The 16275-nt window shown below is 42.0% G+C and overlaps 1 protein-coding gene and 1 pseudogene across 7 annotated transcripts in view; both read left to right on the forward strand.

The window, feature by feature from the left end:
• The first annotated feature begins 4135 nt into the window (after positions 1-4135).
• Pced1b (PC-esterase domain containing 1B) overlaps positions 4136-16275 on the forward strand; it is a 35261-nt gene continuing 23121 nt past the window's right edge. Inside the window, exons 1-3 of one of the 6 annotated variants that reach the window (XM_021243120.2) lie at positions 4136-4306; positions 5729-5841; positions 15846-16012. The gene's annotated coding sequence lies outside the window, so the exon portion shown is untranslated. Of the gene's footprint in view, positions 4307-4994; positions 5185-5728; positions 10015-15845; positions 16013-16275 lie in introns of all 6 variants that reach the window. The other 5 variants (XM_021243124.2, XR_015446895.1, XM_004863141.4 and 2 more) reach the window with 5 other exon arrangements.
• LOC147821502 (acyl-CoA-binding domain-containing protein 5-like) overlaps positions 4144-16275 on the forward strand; it is an 82688-nt pseudogene continuing 70556 nt past the window's right edge. The window contains exon 1 of the transcript XR_015446894.1: positions 4144-4306. The product of XR_015446894.1 is annotated as an acyl-CoA-binding domain-containing protein 5-like (transcript). The remainder of the gene's footprint in view (positions 4307-16275) is intronic.

The following is a 16275-nucleotide window of genomic DNA, read 5'->3' on the forward strand; positions in this document are numbered from 1 at the left end:
TCTCCCTCAGGATTTTGATTAAATGCTGTCCTCCCTAGAACCCTTTTCCACACCACTCTACTTAAAATACCAACTCACAACACCTGTACCCTCCCTGTCCAGTGCTAACATTCCTCTGCTTTTATCCAATATATTATTTTACTCATTTTTTTGCCTGCCTTTCCAACTTAAATGTAGACTTTCTAAGGCCAAGGATCTTAAAAATGTTTTATCCATTGCTTTATCCCTAGTACCTAGGACAATGTTTATCATAATTATTTACTGAATGAAAGAGAATAGATGAGCCATGGTTAACAGCGTCGAGATCTTTTATTATACACTCCTATGGACACAGCACCCTGGGTTTCTCATTTAACCCTTACCTCTATACATTGGTTATTATTATCAAGGTTTTACAAATGAGAAGATAGAGTCACAGAAGAATTAAGTGACTGCCAAGGTCATGCAGCCAGAAGTTACTGAGTCAGGTTTCAAACCCAAGTCTGCTTGTTCAAAAGCCAGAGAGGATCTCAAAGTCTAGTAATTTCACAGACTCATACCTTTGTCTTCAGTCCACACCATCAGTGGATGTGCAGTCACCATAGCACACGTGCACAGTACAGTCTGTGTGTTCTCCAGATAAGCTACTGTGGGCCAGAGTCCTGTGTTATCATGTCAAACATCCGTAGCAAAGTCTGTGGATTTTCTCCCCAGATGGGCTGCTGGGGACCACAGACCTAGGTCAGTAACAGCATGGCAACACTGCGGGGCCAGCTTTGCTGACTCATGTCCACTCTGCTCTGAGGAACAGGTTTTCTATACCATTTAAGATATGGCAAGTTTGGAACAATCTAGATTATCAGTTTACCAAAGAACTACCTCAAAGAATACCTCTAGGTGTTATTCATACCTTACCCAGGCAATTGCTTTTAATAAAGAGATAGTCGATTTTTAAGAAAGGAGAATACAGTATTTCAGAGAGAGATGGAATATTTGTAAGGAATATTTCTGGCACAATAGACAAGAAACCAGTGGCAGATGGTATTGCTTCTAGAAGAGAAATGGAAGAGTTTGGGAAAGGGCAGGGTCTACCTTTCACTCATGCCTCTCTTGTACCCTTTGAAATTTTGTGTCATGTGCATAAATTACTTTCTAAAGGTTAACAAAAATAACTTAAGAATGACAATGATGACAGTGTACCCTGTCTGGCCCCCCACTGAGGAGGCAGCAGAAGTGACTAAATGTGCAGTTGCATGGGCAGCTCCAAGTGCCTGCCTCACCCTGTCCAGGGGACACCTGACCTGGCTCCTCAACACCTTAGCTTCACCATCTGCAGAGTGAAAATAACAGCGCTTGTTTTACTTTTGGAAAGGAGATCTTTGTAAGAAAGTATATTTTAGCCGGGGATTTAGCTCAGTGGTTTTGCTGCCTGCTGCGCAAGCTCAAGGACCTGAGTTCGATCCCCGGTACCAAAAAAAAAAAAAAAGGAAATCAAGAAAGTATATTTTAGGCACAAAACATTTGTAAATTGTCATTTTCCTTTAGGAAAACATCAAGTATGATAAGAAAAAAAGACAATTCACCAAACTTTGGGATGTGAATGGGAGCCAGAATAACAGTGATAGCCAGAATAGCAAAATCACCATCTACATATATATATAAGAATTTCTCAGAAGCCAGAAAATCAATTGAAAATCTGTTGCTTGATGTCAAACAACTTCATTTTAAATTTAAAGAGTATAAACATGATTATCATTTGCATTATTACAGCTTTTCTGTTCTCTCGCCTTGTAACAATTATAGAAATTTTAGTCATCCTCCTCTGGTTTGTTCTTTTATTCTCATGATGCTTGGAGTAGCTGGAACCTAAATCCCTGGGAAGATTTACAAGACATTTACAGAATTGCAAGGATCAAATAATGGCAGATTTTCCATATGGGATACACTAGCCTGAATTTTAAAATACTAAAGTTAGCAATTCTACATTAAAGCCCTGCCTAGAGACATGGTAATGACTATAAAAATTCATGGGAAAAAAATGCCAAATTACTTGATTGATGCCTATAGTCAAGAGGATAAAAACAATGTGAAATTCATTTTAACAGCATGCAATAGGTAGTTGATAATGTAAAGGAAAATAATATTTCTAAAGGAAAGATAACTATGTCACTTTATAGGCCAGCTTACTTAAACAGCTAGTAGTTGTCATGCTGTCATACTCTCAAGTGAGATCCTCTGAGCAAACACACAGCCCTCAACAAACAACAAAAGGACCATGCTACTCGGAGTAAACAGAATGGATGGCCATGAAGAAAATTTACGACAGGATATACAGTCTCCCCAGTGCGGAAGAGTCCAGTATTGTATGCACACCTGCACTGATCGACCTTGAAACTGTGGGACCAGAATGACTCCATTTTGTCCAAAATGGAGCAGTCTCCTTTGTTCTCTCAAATTTGTGCTTGATCTGGGACAAAAGACATGATCTGTAACTCAAGATTCCTAAACTCATTACTCAGCCATCTGTTTGCCCTAGAAACAAGTGTCCCGGGCCCACTATCTATAGGACAATCTGTTAACGTGCTGACTATCCACACAAGGTGGTCATGACCATGAGTCAAGATGTCTGCTGACCATCAGTACGTGACAGTAGACCACTAACCTTTGTCCCCATTTTTCTTGTAAAAACCTATACGTAATCGCCTTCAACCCCCAATGAGCCTAGCCAATCAAAATTCTACACTTCATACTTGCTAAATGTTAACCAATCATATGGCTGCTAATGACTGAAGCTTGCTGTAATCTCAATAAAAACCCTGCTAATTTGGAACTCGGGGCTCTCAATCTTGATCTGCTGTGTCGGTGACAATTGAGAGTCCCTGCTTAAGCTTGAATAAATGACCCTCTTGTGCTTACATCGGAAACGGCCTCCTGGTGGTCTTTGGGACTTCGTAATCTGGGCACAACAAAACTTTGACCTCAACATTCCATCCCAGATTCCTTAGGATTATAACCCCGTCTCCACACCCTATAAGAACTTTGCTTCTTCTCCAACCAGTGGCTAAAATCATTCAGAATCTCAGCCCTGTCCACACCCAGACAGAAATAGATCCAGCCTTTTTCTCACATAGAACCGTTGTGTGCGAGTAGTCTCTCGTGCCATTTGTAACAGTAGTAAAAAAAGAAAAAGTATGCAGGGATGTAATTCAGGACTGTTCTGGACTCTGTTAGTCTTGTTCCTTAGTTATTTTAAATCATTTAATATAATGGAGGCTCAGAGGTAAATGGTAAATGGCTTACATAGCATATGCAAGGCCCTGGGTTCAAGACCCTGGGTTCAATCCCCAGCACTAACCAGGGAAAAATATCAGTGTAATGGAGAAATGCTCTATCCTAAAGTGTTTAAAACACCTGCACAAGATTCACTGTTTTTGAGAAAGGCTGTTTTTAAAGCCTCACTTCCTCATTTTTTTTTTCTGATTCATTTCCTGCCTCTTTCATCTTGGTATTTATAGGGGAGGTGATAATGTTCCTCTCACAAAATGTATCATTCCAGACAAAAAGCAAAGGCCTCTGTTTACCTTCAACCAGAGGCCCATTTCAGTGGGTCACCCGGAAGGAAGCAGAAGAGATTTGTTCACCAGGGCCCTTAGCTCGGGCCTGTTTTTTTCGGCGTGGCTTCAGACCTATATTTTCCTGTAGCTTTGGACAGGCTGTGCCTCCACCACCAGGGCTGTACAAGCAAGGGTCAAGTGATGGGATTTGAAAGCAGTCTGTAACCCTTAGCGCATTGCTAACATGAAGGGCACTGCTGCTAAATACCAGCCAGCATGAGGAGACTTCTCTTCTCCTACCGCCTCCCCGCTTCTTTTTCCTTTCCCACTTCCTCCTTCCCCCTGCCAACAATGCATCACTGAGAATAAGGGTCGAGGAGCTGCATTGTTAAAAGAAAAAAAAAAAAAAAAAGTGAGTCAAAATGAGTTACATTCAAACTGTGGAGAAAAGTTCAGAGCCAAATTTCAGAAAGATTCTGTCTTTTGTATTCACTTATTGCTTCATGTTTTCTCATACGCCAAAGTGTTGACACTTGAGTCATTCTTCCACTTCTTAAAAAAAGAAAGCAACCACTGGCTCCTGTCATTTGCCCCAGATACCACCGGAAATGGCATCATCTCCCCAGACTCAGCACCACCCAGGGGTGAACACATTTACCCTGGATCCCAGCCCCTGAGCGGCTCAGGACCTCAACGGAGAAGGGACTCTATCTAGGGAAGAGATCTAGCGCCAACTGAAAGACACATTTTAAAATCACCAGTTACTTCAATGGGTAAGTACTTTCCAGTTTTCCCATTTTCTTTTAAGCATTAATTTTGGATTTCTGACCTTTTTCGGAATCCTCATTTTGTGGGCTCTTTAGGTAGAATCACTGTCCATACCCACTCCAGCCCTCCCTAATTTACAGCCCTAGAGTCAGCTGTTCCTTGGTAATAATAAAGTATTAATGGTTGATAAACTACTAAATTTCTAAAAACAGTCAGTGCAGAAAACAGCCAATTAAATTTTTAAAAAGCAGCCAATTTAGTTTTGAACTGGAGGAAGGATGGGAAGTGTCTGTTGTCTGTTGTGTTGTGGTTGACCTCAAAGGCTTGGCATTGGATTTGACTTCCAGGTGACCTTGGGAAGATTACTACTGCAGTTCAATTTTGCAGTGTGCAAAATGGAGAAAAATAAAGTACCCATTTCTTAGGGTCCTTTTTCATTTTTTTGAGACAGGGTCTCGTGCATTCCAGGCTGGCCTCAAACTCTGCCGTCCTCCTGCCTCGGCTACTGAGTGCTGAGTTACAGGTTTTCTTAGGGTTCTTAAGAGGAATAAATAAATTAGCAAGTAAAGCACTTAAATACTGTTGGAAGACAAACTAAATGCTCCTACTGCATTAGTGTTGCTAAATACTCAGTTAAATATTTCATTTCACTGGAAAGCTCCCTTTACCACCACACCCACCTTGCATTATTAGGTGAGTCTGAACAGGAGCAGTGAACATGTGTGGAGTTTGCAGTGTTTCATTTGATTTCTACGGCTCATGCCAAAGCATCCCGTCCTGAGCTGTGGACTTGTCTTTGGGACCTGGAGGACAAGGAGAGGCCAAGAGCTTGCTGGACATGGCCACAGAGGGGCTGGCTGAAGTCCTCTCCTGGCATGGCAGGGTGGGAGCCAAGGCCTGGGGAAGTCTGTGTGCGCAGGAGTTAGGATGTTTGCTTTTTTCAGCCTCCTCACCCCGACTCTTCTTCCTTCTGTTGGGAAGCACAAAGCATGAAACCCAGCCAGTACTTAGTACCACCACCCACAGGGCAAACCCAGGGCTTCTACATCTCCTGCGGAATAGCGTGGGTTGGGGTCCAAGCAGATGGAGAGGGCCCTTGGAATCCTTGTTTTGGTGTTGGGGATCAAACCCAGGGCTTCCACATGCTAAGCGTGTACTCTGCCACTCAGCTACACTCTCAGCCCCTAGGACCCCATTTTTAAGTTCAAAACGTTTCTTCCATAGAAACATCATTGCTCATTGGATTCAGATAGTACAGTATTGAGACCAACACCACCAGAATAACTAATACCCGTGTGAAAATCTGTTTTGTGTAATCTCCATGAAGCACAGGGGCGAGTTGTCCCATTTAAAGGAACACAGAGATAAGTGAGCAGGGAGGTGGCAGAAATCCAGCCTGCTGACTCAGCCTTGTGTCCCTGCCACAGATTAAGTGGATCTTTGTGGCCAGACCTGGAGACAGTCTTCAGAAGCGAACCTGACGACTGGTGAAAAGCAACCAGTGACCGTTGGCTCCCCAGTCACCCTTCTTCACCCACTGGTGAGAATCTCAAGCAGTCACCCCGAGAGTAAAACATCTTGAAGCACACTTACAGCTTCAGTGCAGCGCAGGGTTTTTCACCGACAATCCAAGTAATGAAAACCGCACTAATGCTTTGTTCCTCATGGAAAAATTAAAAGCAACACACAAAACACAACTGTTTTTCTTCATGTCTTTTTTTTTTTTTTTTGACAGTACTGGGGATTGAGCCCAAGCCCTTTGTACTGAGCTACATCCTCAGCTCTTTTTATTTTTTATTTTGAGACAGGATCTCAGTAAATCCCTCAAACTTGTGATTCTCCTGCCTCAGCCTCCCAGAGCGTTGTTGGGATTACAGGCGTGTGCCACCACACTATCTATAACTGTTTTTCAAGCAAGAATAGTAAGGGAAAAAATGCAAATATTTCTTTCTGCATAAGATTACTTTTAGCTGGGTGTGGTAGTGCATGCCTCTAATCCCAGCACTTAGGAGGCTGAGGGAGGAGGATTGTCACAAGTTTGAGACCAGCCTGGACTACAGTGAGACCTTGTCTCCAAAAACAGGGTTATTTTTCCTCCTAATTTCAAATTTACAGCTGAGGTTAGAAGCTTAGCTGCTGGAGCCATATTTCCTCCTATAGAAACAAAGCAAACTTTAAGCTTATCTGATCAATCCAAAGATTTACTTGTTGACCTTTTTGGACATTGACAAGCTGGGCAACCACAAGCAGTTCACATAATCGCTCCCTGCCTCAATTTACTCATCTATAAAATGGAGGTAACAGTAGTCCTGCCCTGCTAGGTTATGAGGACTGAAAAGCTGCACAAAGTCGGTACTCCAAGAATGCTATTACCAGGCACACGCTGGTGAGGGGTACAAGGATGAGTGGACTCACTTCTGCCATCAGAGTAGGGCCTGCTGGGATGGAAGAGCGCTGTGTGCTAATTACAGTACAAAACAAAAGCAAGTGTTACATCATCAGGGGAAGGATTTTTTTTCCTGTCTCCATACTAGGAAAGCTTACCTGAAAGAACTGCCTTTTAAAAAGTGGGTGTTGGGGCCAGGGATGTTGCTCAGTGGCCCTGTTGCCTGCCTTGCAAGCGCAAAGTCCTAAATTTGAACCCCTGTACAACACACACACAAAAAAGTGGGTGTAGCCAGGTGTGGTGGTGCACACCTATAATCTCAGCAATCCAGAGGCTGAGGCAGGAGGATTGCCATGAGTTCCAGGCCAGCCTGAACTACATAGCAAGACCTTGTGTCAAAAACAACAAAAAAGTGGGTCTTGGCTGAAGGAGTCCGACCACTGCCACCCTAGGCTGACCAGAGGCCGCTTTAAGCCTTGTCCTTTCCACTGCGCTTCTACACCTGCACACCTGCTAAAGATGTAACATCGTGGGTTAGTAAGGCCCAGTCAGCACAGCTGCACCCTGTGACTCCACCAGTCTTGCGCCCTGCTCCTGGCAGACAACCACCACACCCTGCATTTCTCAACACTGAGCTCCAGAAGCTAGCCACAACTCCTTTTCTCTCAACGCTTCCCCTCACAGCCCCATTTTGACCTTCTCTTCCACAGCTCTCCCACCCCCATTTTTTTATGCTCAGGACCCTATAAAAAACCTCATATCCTGTGCTCAGGCCCTGGATCTAGTCCCATTGCTAGGGTGGTCCCTCTCAGTTTTGTTCTGAAATAATCCTGTCCTATTGAGCTCATACTTCTGTTTTCCTCCTTTTGTCCTATATTGGCCAAGGCACTGCTGAAATCACATGCCTATAATCCCAGGTACTTAGCAGGCTGAGGCTGGAGGATCACAAGTTTAAGGCCAGTTAATGAGCAAGTTAGTGAGCAAGTTATGAGACCCTATATCTAAATAAAATAAAAAGAGCTAGGGATGTAGCTTAGTGGTAGAGCATCCCTCGGTTTAGTCCTCAGTACCAGGGGAGATTTAAAAAGTGGGAATTAAGGAACAGAACTTCAGTAAGAGAAAGGGACAGAAAGATGAGGGGAAAAACCTCTAGGTTCATACAAACGCTGTAGAGTAGTGATGGTGAACCTTTTACGGACAAGTGCCAAACTTAAACCTGAATACTGAGCTTTTGGTTTAGAAAAAGAACTCATACATTCACATCTTTTCCCTTAAAAGAAGAACAACACTCATGCCATAGGTTCACCACCAGTACTATACAGGCATCCATATCCATAGACTTGGAGATGAAAAATCATCTTGTGTTTTAAAAGCCTATAGAATGTCAAATGAATACAAAATTTTAAAACCGACACAATAAAGTTTTATGTGAGAAAACATAAGATTAAAACTATGACATTTCAGCTTTTGTCTCTCCTTTGTTTAGAGACAGCCAGGCAGATGGTCCCTGCAATAAAGGCTTGTTGTGGTCTGGTATGGTCTTGGTTATAGGCTCTTTTACCTGACACTATAAACCCATTGATATAAGAAGCATAGCAAGCCCCAAGCAGAAGGAACAGGAAAAAACTATCAAAGGGAGTTCACAATCCAGGAGCTCAAATCAGTAATAAAAAAAAAAGACTTAAAAGCACTGAGAAAAACATACAACAAACATAGGAGGACAAAGATATGGATAGTAGTGGCTTACTCATCAGAGAAAAATGGAGCAACAATAGAATGACACTGAAAGGGGAAAAAAGCAATCAATAATTCAATTCCCAATAAACATTATTAAAAAAAAACAAAACTATGACATTTCAGATTTTTTTTTTTTTTTTTTTTGAGATGGGGTCTTGGCCTGGAGCCCTCCATCTTCCTCACTCAACAGAAGTAATTGGGATGCCAGGCGCGTGCCACCACTCCTGGTTTGGAAACATTGTTTTAGTCCAAGTAAGGCAAATTTTTTAAGGATTAAGATAAATTTATGGAAGATTTTTTAAATTAACCATGTGATCTAAAACAAATGAAGCTGAACATTGTGCTCATCTCAAAATAAACTGCAATATTCACATTCCAAAAGTGTATTTTTAAAATACATACATATATACAGATTTTAATACAATCATCAAGAAACGGTTGAACTAATCTATATTCTGCCAATTGTTGAAGGATTCTGATTTATCAGATAGAGTGGAAACAACATGAAAAATAAAAATGACTCAAGCATTTCAAAAGCAGTTTATTTCCACTCAGTTAAATATCTCCAGCCTCTGTTCCAAACAAAATTAAAAAGCAACTCTCCAAAAGCCCACTGTGACAATATGCTGCTTGAACTCCCATCGATAATCAATATTTACCTTTAGGAAGAAGTTCAGAGGTTGAAAGAATTATCTTAGGAATTCAGCCACCATTGGAAGGGAGGATCAAGGAGTGTCTATAGAGAATTTGAAGTTTTAGAGGCCCACAAAGATTGTTTCTCCCCACTCCCCACCCCCAAAGAACCTGAATAAGTCTGAACTCAGCAGACAGACCTGGGCCAGAGGAAAAGATAATGGCTGAGTTCATTGAGCACTTCAAAAATGGGGTGGCATCATGTGAATGACTTTACAAAATTCATTCATTTAACCCTCACTTGTTAAGAAGTCCATAGTAATTTTCTGCTTGTTCTGTTGCCAGGTCTCTGGGGCAGGGCAGCTACTTTATCAGCCCAGGTTCTCTGAGGCTAGGTAGCAGCAGAGCAAGAGATCCAGCCCTAGGGTCTGGCCCCAGGGCCACCACTCTGGGACTGTGCCTTAGGCCTCAATTCTGAGTCAACTGCATACAAAGGGTACTGATAAGGCGAAGGACCCGTCTTTAGCCAAACTGGAGCTCTTGAGGGCAGAGGTGTGCAATGAATAGTTATCCTGGGAAAACAGGCCTAAACCAGAACAGCTTGGGACAAATAGGGACAGAGATATGATCCTCTTCCACCCTGAAGCCCTGTGAGTGGAAGAACACACCCGCTAAGAATCTGAGGAAGAGAAGAAAGGGCCTGACGAGTGGGCTGTGATAAAGACCATTTGGGGAGTTTCCAGAGACAGATAAATCCGCCCAGGATCCTGGGGAAGGGAAGGACACGGTGTCCGAGGCTTCGGGGAAGTTTTTCAGAGGTAGCTGTGAACAGCAGCCCAGGAGCTGGGAAGGACCAGAAAGTGGTGGAAAGGAGCAAGAAGGAAATCAGTGGTGACTTACACACCAACAGCCTCGCTCGTGGTGCGCCTCAAGCCAAGCTGAAGAAGGGAGTGGGAGGTGAGCACCGGGACGCAGCCTGGGGAAACCGCTTTAAACCTGTGTCCTTGAAATGGAGGCAAAAGATAGGACTGTCCTGGAGGTGGAGTCAAAGAAATTTCCTTTCCTTTCTTTTTTAAAGCAGGACTTTAGAATGTCTTTAATGCTGAAAGCAAGGAGCCCACCTAAGGAGGAGAGAGAAAATGCAGAATGGGTTACTGTTCCCTCCCTGGGCTTTTGTCCTGGAGCCTGGTGCCTGAAGATGTGAGAGCCCATGAGACCTGCAGGGGTGCGGGGGGATTCACTTCCCACCTTCTGAGGTGCAGCTCTGCCCGGGTGGGAAGGGGGCCGTGGGGCCAGCGGCTGAGCAGGGCCTCAGCCCTCGGAGGAGCGAGGGTCCGGCTGTGGGCTTGTGCTTTCTCTAGCGTGGAGATGGCTTGCTGTGCCTGGGGTTTTATTAATGGGGACTAGTGTCTGGCAGGCCCTGCCCTAAGCCCTTGATGTGTACAAGGACTTTTTTCATCTTCCTTTATTATTCAGTGAGGGAGGTGAACAGAAAACAGTGATTCAGGACCCTGGCACCCAGCTGAAATTCAGTCTGGTTTTATTAGCTCTTGGATGTAGAAGCCAGGTTACCGGCTTCTGGTATCTTTTATTCCTGTTAGAAGGGTAATAGGAAGTTAGCAAATTGGAGTTTATGGCTCAAGATAGTAATGTAAAAAGTTTGCCATGATTGAAATCAAATTTGTATATGATTGAAATCAAATTTTTTAATTGTTGCTTTGAGTATTTACTTTAAGGGATCCATTTGTAAAACAAGTTTGTTTTGCCTTTTTTTTTTTTTTTTACTGAAACAATAAATGGTCCGTAGTGTATCTTTTTTTTTTTTTTTTTGTAAAAAGTACCAGCATGTCACACACTGTGAACTTGCACTTCATTCATAAGGAAGCTCCTTAGGTTTCTTCACAGCCCACAGGAAGCATAAATGTTATACTGTGGAGAAGAACACACTGCTTTAAGAGTTTTTTAGCTTAATAATTTTCAAGTTTAAAGTGTTTGAATTATTTTCAATGATATTTATTGCGGAAGAATTACAAATTTAAGATTGTGACATGCTGGGATGATACAACTACAAATTCATTTTGTCCACTGCGATTCCTGTCTCCACAAAGTAACCTGGTGATTACATAGAGTCCAGCTTGAGGGTACTTACTGTGGTTTTAATTTTTCATTTACATTGCCTGTATCTTTGTTGAAGGCCTACCTAATAACCAAGTCAGAATTTCAGGCCATAAGGTGGGGTTTCATGATGCGGGGACTGGCTAGAAGACTCGGGGACTGGGTAGAAGACTCGAGATAGTTGTCGGAGCGGGGCAAATTTAAAGAATGATAGCTGTCTCAGCCTGCAGTAGACAGGTTTTCTAAATTTGTACTGAATAGCTGCGGAGCTGAGGCCTAAGAGTTGAGGAAGTTGGAGTTGGGGATTCAGTTGATTTTTCCAGTGGCTACTTGGCAATTGCTTCTCTGTTGCATCATTTAACATAGTATCTTCATGGTACTTTGTATATTTTTTATTTGCTCCTAAAACCACCTTTTTAAAGATAGTAGACCTGTGTTATTTTCCCCCTGCTTTGGTGTTTTGTGGAGGAATCTATGTTAATTGACTTTCAAGAAAGATGCCTCTGCGGAGAAGCCTGAGGTCATAAGGTCTTTGAACTTTCCTAAAGAGGAAAACTCTTTTTTTTCCTTTTTTCTTTTAAAACTTTTAAGTGGCTGGGTGAGGTGGCACACACCTGTCAGTAATCCCATCACTTTATAGAGGCTGAGGCTGCATTTCCCTGAGCTCCAAGCCAGCCTTGGATACACAGCATGCAGAGCAAGATCCTGTCTCAAAAAACCTTTTTATGTCATGTAATTTAATTTTGACAAGTGTCAACTCAACTTAGAAAACTAAATACCAAGTCATGGATAAGTCAAACAGGTTTGAGTTCGTGAAAAATAATTGTTGTCTGTACCCCTAAAATTTAAGTGGACTTAGAAAGTTCAAGGGTAGGTTTGATCCAGAAGGATATGGACTGTGTATAATCCCAATACAATGTTTTGTTAAGGTGGCTAGTCATGTGTAAGAAATTTTTAAGCTGATTACAAACACTCCCTACAAATAGTAAAAACATCATCCTAATTGTTACTGGCTCTCTCTGTGATTTAAGACTTCTTTGCCAGGTCTCTGGACAGACTGTTCTATTTCAGTGTCACTCTTCCTCAAAAAGTAACCACCCTAATTACTAGAAAACATTGATTAATGAAAAATAAATGCTCTGGTTTGTGATGGTTATAAAGCAATAGTCAGTGATTAATAATTGATGGCATATGAAGCTACTAAAAAATTAATTATCCCCAAATGAAGAAATATAAGAAAGTTACTTGAATGTAATTTATTGTAGCAGTAGCCATTATTAGCCTAATCCCAAATTTTATTTTCAAAAACCCCAAAACAGGGCCAGGGATTCAGCTCAGTGGTTCCGTTCCACCACCTGCCTCGAAAATTCAAGGCCCCGAGTTCATCCCTGGTATCAAAGAAACAAACAAACAAACAAAAAACCCAAAACAAGACATGGAACCATGATTTGGGGAATCATTGTGAAACTTTTCTTTGCAAATCATTTTTGCTGTTGAGACAGGTCTCACTGTATAGTTTTGGGCTGGCTTTGAACTCTGAAGCAATCTCCTAGCCTCAGCTTCCCAAGTGCTGGGATTTCAGGTGTGCATCACCACACCCAGCTAAATCTTGTTTTATTGGAAGATTCCAATCACAGAGTATAAAGATCATCTACAAAAACCTGCCTCCTCCGTCTTGACTCTTCTGAAGATCTCCTTCATTTACATGCATCAATGCTACCAGCCAGCTTCTCCTTTGATACCTGTCTTTGTGTCCCTCTCTTTACCTGTACTTGAAAGAAGAGATTGGTAATTTATACCTGCTCCTTGAACCGCCTATCAGTGTCTGGCTCTTAGTCGGTGATCCTTATTAATTAAATGACTGAATCTTAAAAATCACTTCTAAAACTGAGCCAGGCATGGTGGCTCATACTTGTAATCCCAGCACTCGGGAGGCTGAAGCAGGAGGATCACTTCGAGTTCGAGGCCAGCCTGGACTACAAAATGAGTTTAAGGCCAGCCTGAACTGCAGAGTGAGGCCCTGTCTTGAAATAAATGAATAAATAAATAAATAAAACTAATAAGTGAGGTTAGCAGATATGAAGAAGCAAAGAAAGAAGCTCAGGCTGAGAAAAAAAACACTAATCTAGGGCCGGCGATTTAGCTCAGTGGTTTCGATGCCTGCTGCACAAGCGCAAGGACCCGAGTTCGATCTCTGGTACCAAAAAAATCACTAATCTGGCAGTTTTCAAATGCCTTTTAGCTTCCTTTCTTATAAACAAAAAGAGGCTGAAAATGGAAGTTACTGGCCTTTTTTTGAAAATTAGAGATTTAACCCCTGTAAATTAATTATTCCTCTTGACTCGCTCCTCTAAAACTATCATTTGGCTCTGTTAGGTTTTGTTCTTGATGCTTAGCATCTTCACTTAACTGATCCTTCCCATGGTGATTCCCTGAGGGGGTCCCATTTTGTTGGTCTGGTTGGAGTTGCTGCTGCTCTTTACCAAGAATTTCATGAATTTCCTTTTAGTTTCACCTTCTCACTGGAGTACTCCTTCTGGGTCCTTTCCCCCACCCCTCCTCTCCCAGTCTTACCTGTACGTTCTGCTGGAAAAGAACAGTGAGAAATTCTCAGATGGACGCTTTCACCTGCTTTTGGCTCTGAGCCTTTGAGCAGCGTCTGGGTGGGTTTCCCTGGTCAGCATCCTGAGAGCCAGACATCCTCAAACACTGAAACCAAGATCTTCGGGAGTTTCTTTGCCTTATTCTAATAGCTAGGCCTTTATAGTTTCCATGTTGGTTGCTTGAGATGAAGGTATGAAATGTATGTATTCTTTCCACCTCCTGCCCCGCAAGTACCTACAACCCGTCATCCTGGGCAGGCAGACTACAATCCTTATTCATACCAAGCATCCTTCTGTTGGAGCTAGACTTAGCTACATCAATTTCCTTTCCTATAAAGTGAAGATAATAAAAATTATCTCAGAAATAGGTCAGTGTAGGGCTGGGGATTTAGCTCAGTGACTCCACACCTGCCTCAAAAGCAGAAGGTCCTGAGTTTGATCCCCAGAACGAAAAGAAAAAGAAATAGGTCACTGCAAAGAATGTGGCATCTAACACCTATTTAATAAACCTTAGTTTGTTGTATTCAAAATCTTTACCTGCATAATCACATTCACTCTGTGCAGAACCTTGCAAGACAAACAGCACAAATATTGTATCCCTTGCCCCCCTCCTACCCTGTACTGAAGATTCAACCCAGTGCCTTTGTCCTTGTACTCAGCTACTCCCCAATCCTTGTTTCATTTTTTATTTTGAGGAAATGAAAGCATTTAAACAGAGTCCCACCGAAGTGGAGGTAGCACTAGGCTGTCACGTCTGCTAACCTTGAGAGAACTTTAATGGAAGAGTACATTGTTACATATCCTGGAGGACAGGGCACAGAGTATGACCAAAGTTCTGGCCCAGGCAGGGCACAGAGTCAGAGCTGTGTTGGCTTGGGATCCTGCACAGTGGAGAGCGTTCCTCCTTGCACTGTGTACTTCCAGAGACTCGAGTCTGGAGTGGGGAGGAATAGTGTTCCCCAAGTCCCCTGAGCTTGCACAGAGCAAGGCAGCTCACTGCATCACCTTTGTGTCACAGTTGTCAGTGAGTATTTCTAATCTCAAGGGAAAGGCCATGTGTTGGTTTTTTTAATTCATTTTTATACATCCTAGGTGGAACATGTACTAGGCCCTTAGTAAGTGTAAATTGGATGCATAAATCAGTCTAAACACACAAATATGCTTGAATCTCAAAGGGATTTGGAGTTTACTTTTGTACTATAGTGAGCTAAATTCTATTTTTAAACTTCTTTTTGATGATAAATTACTCTAATGAAGATGGGGTAAAATAAGTAAATACTTTTAATTCTCTTACAGAAATTCTTGATATTCTTTACCTATTTTCATATTACCCACCCCCCTTTTTCAGGCAGGGTCTTGCTAATGTTGCCCAGGTTGGCCTCAAACTACAATTCTTCTGCCTCAGCCTCCCTAGTAGCTAGGATTACAGGTGGGAGCCACCATACTTGGTTAAAACTGCAAATAGTATAGCTTTTAAAAAATTGAATTTGTAGTTGCACATAGTGGTACACACTTGGAATCCCAGGTACTGGGAGGCAGGAGGATTGAAAGTTCTAGGCCAGCCTCAGCTACTTCAATGAAACCCTGTCTCAAAAAAAAATAAAAAGGGTTGGGGATATAACTCAGCATTCCTTGGGTTCAATTCCCAGTGCTGGCAAATAATAATAATAGGATTTGTAATTTAATGATAGCTATCCATCCACACTTGTTACAGTGTTTACCAGTGCATACAATCTGACAACTGTGAAGCCCCAATGAACTTTTGGCTTCTTATAAGTGGGTGCCATGTTCCTTCCTAGTTAACATTTGTTAGCAGCAGCGAAGTGTATTTCTTCTACCTTCTAGTCATCCCTGGAGATAAGTCATAAATAGCAATTGGAAATAAATTTAATCTGAAGTTTTGAAGGTAGTTTCACAGCTTTTAACATTTCATCCAGTGTTTTGGAATGGAAAAACTTTTTCTCTAGTTCAGTCCCTGTGCATATGCAATTAAACAAGAAAAAGATTTTTTTTTTTTAAGAAAGAGATTATTAACAAGAGACAAAATACAATTTTTGTTCTTACTTACAGGCAAGGAATACACAGAAAAAAAGAGTGAAACTCATCAGAGTGATTGGGTTTGGGGCTTACATGGCTTTTTAATAAATAAAAGAAGGTTTGCATTTGAAGAAATGATACATTATGGGTAGTGACTAAGAAATGAACAGAGGAGTTAATGAAGAGAAAGACCTATCATAGTAAGTTCTGCTTATGCAATGTCATCTTGGTGTCAACTCCCTGGCTTGACTTTCTGATGTTAAGTGACAAGAGTAGCTCCTCTCTCCTTTCCCTTTGTTGGGGTGAGGGGTGCCATCTTCCTCAAACACACATTTATACCCAGATTTTAGGCAGCCCAAGGAAGATCAGAGAAGTCTTCTGCATCCCTTGATTTTCAGTCACTTTCAGTTCTAAATAATTCTTACATCAGCGTGCATATTTGGGGGAGGCATATTCTGATCCT

The sequence above is a fragment of the Heterocephalus glaber genome, unplaced genomic scaffold (assembly GCF_053883595.1).
Source record: "Heterocephalus glaber isolate CG9 unplaced genomic scaffold, H.glaber_assembly_v1.0 deba00001733, whole genome shotgun sequence".
In the NCBI taxonomy this organism is placed as follows: Eukaryota; Metazoa; Chordata; class Mammalia; order Rodentia; family Bathyergidae; genus Heterocephalus; species Heterocephalus glaber.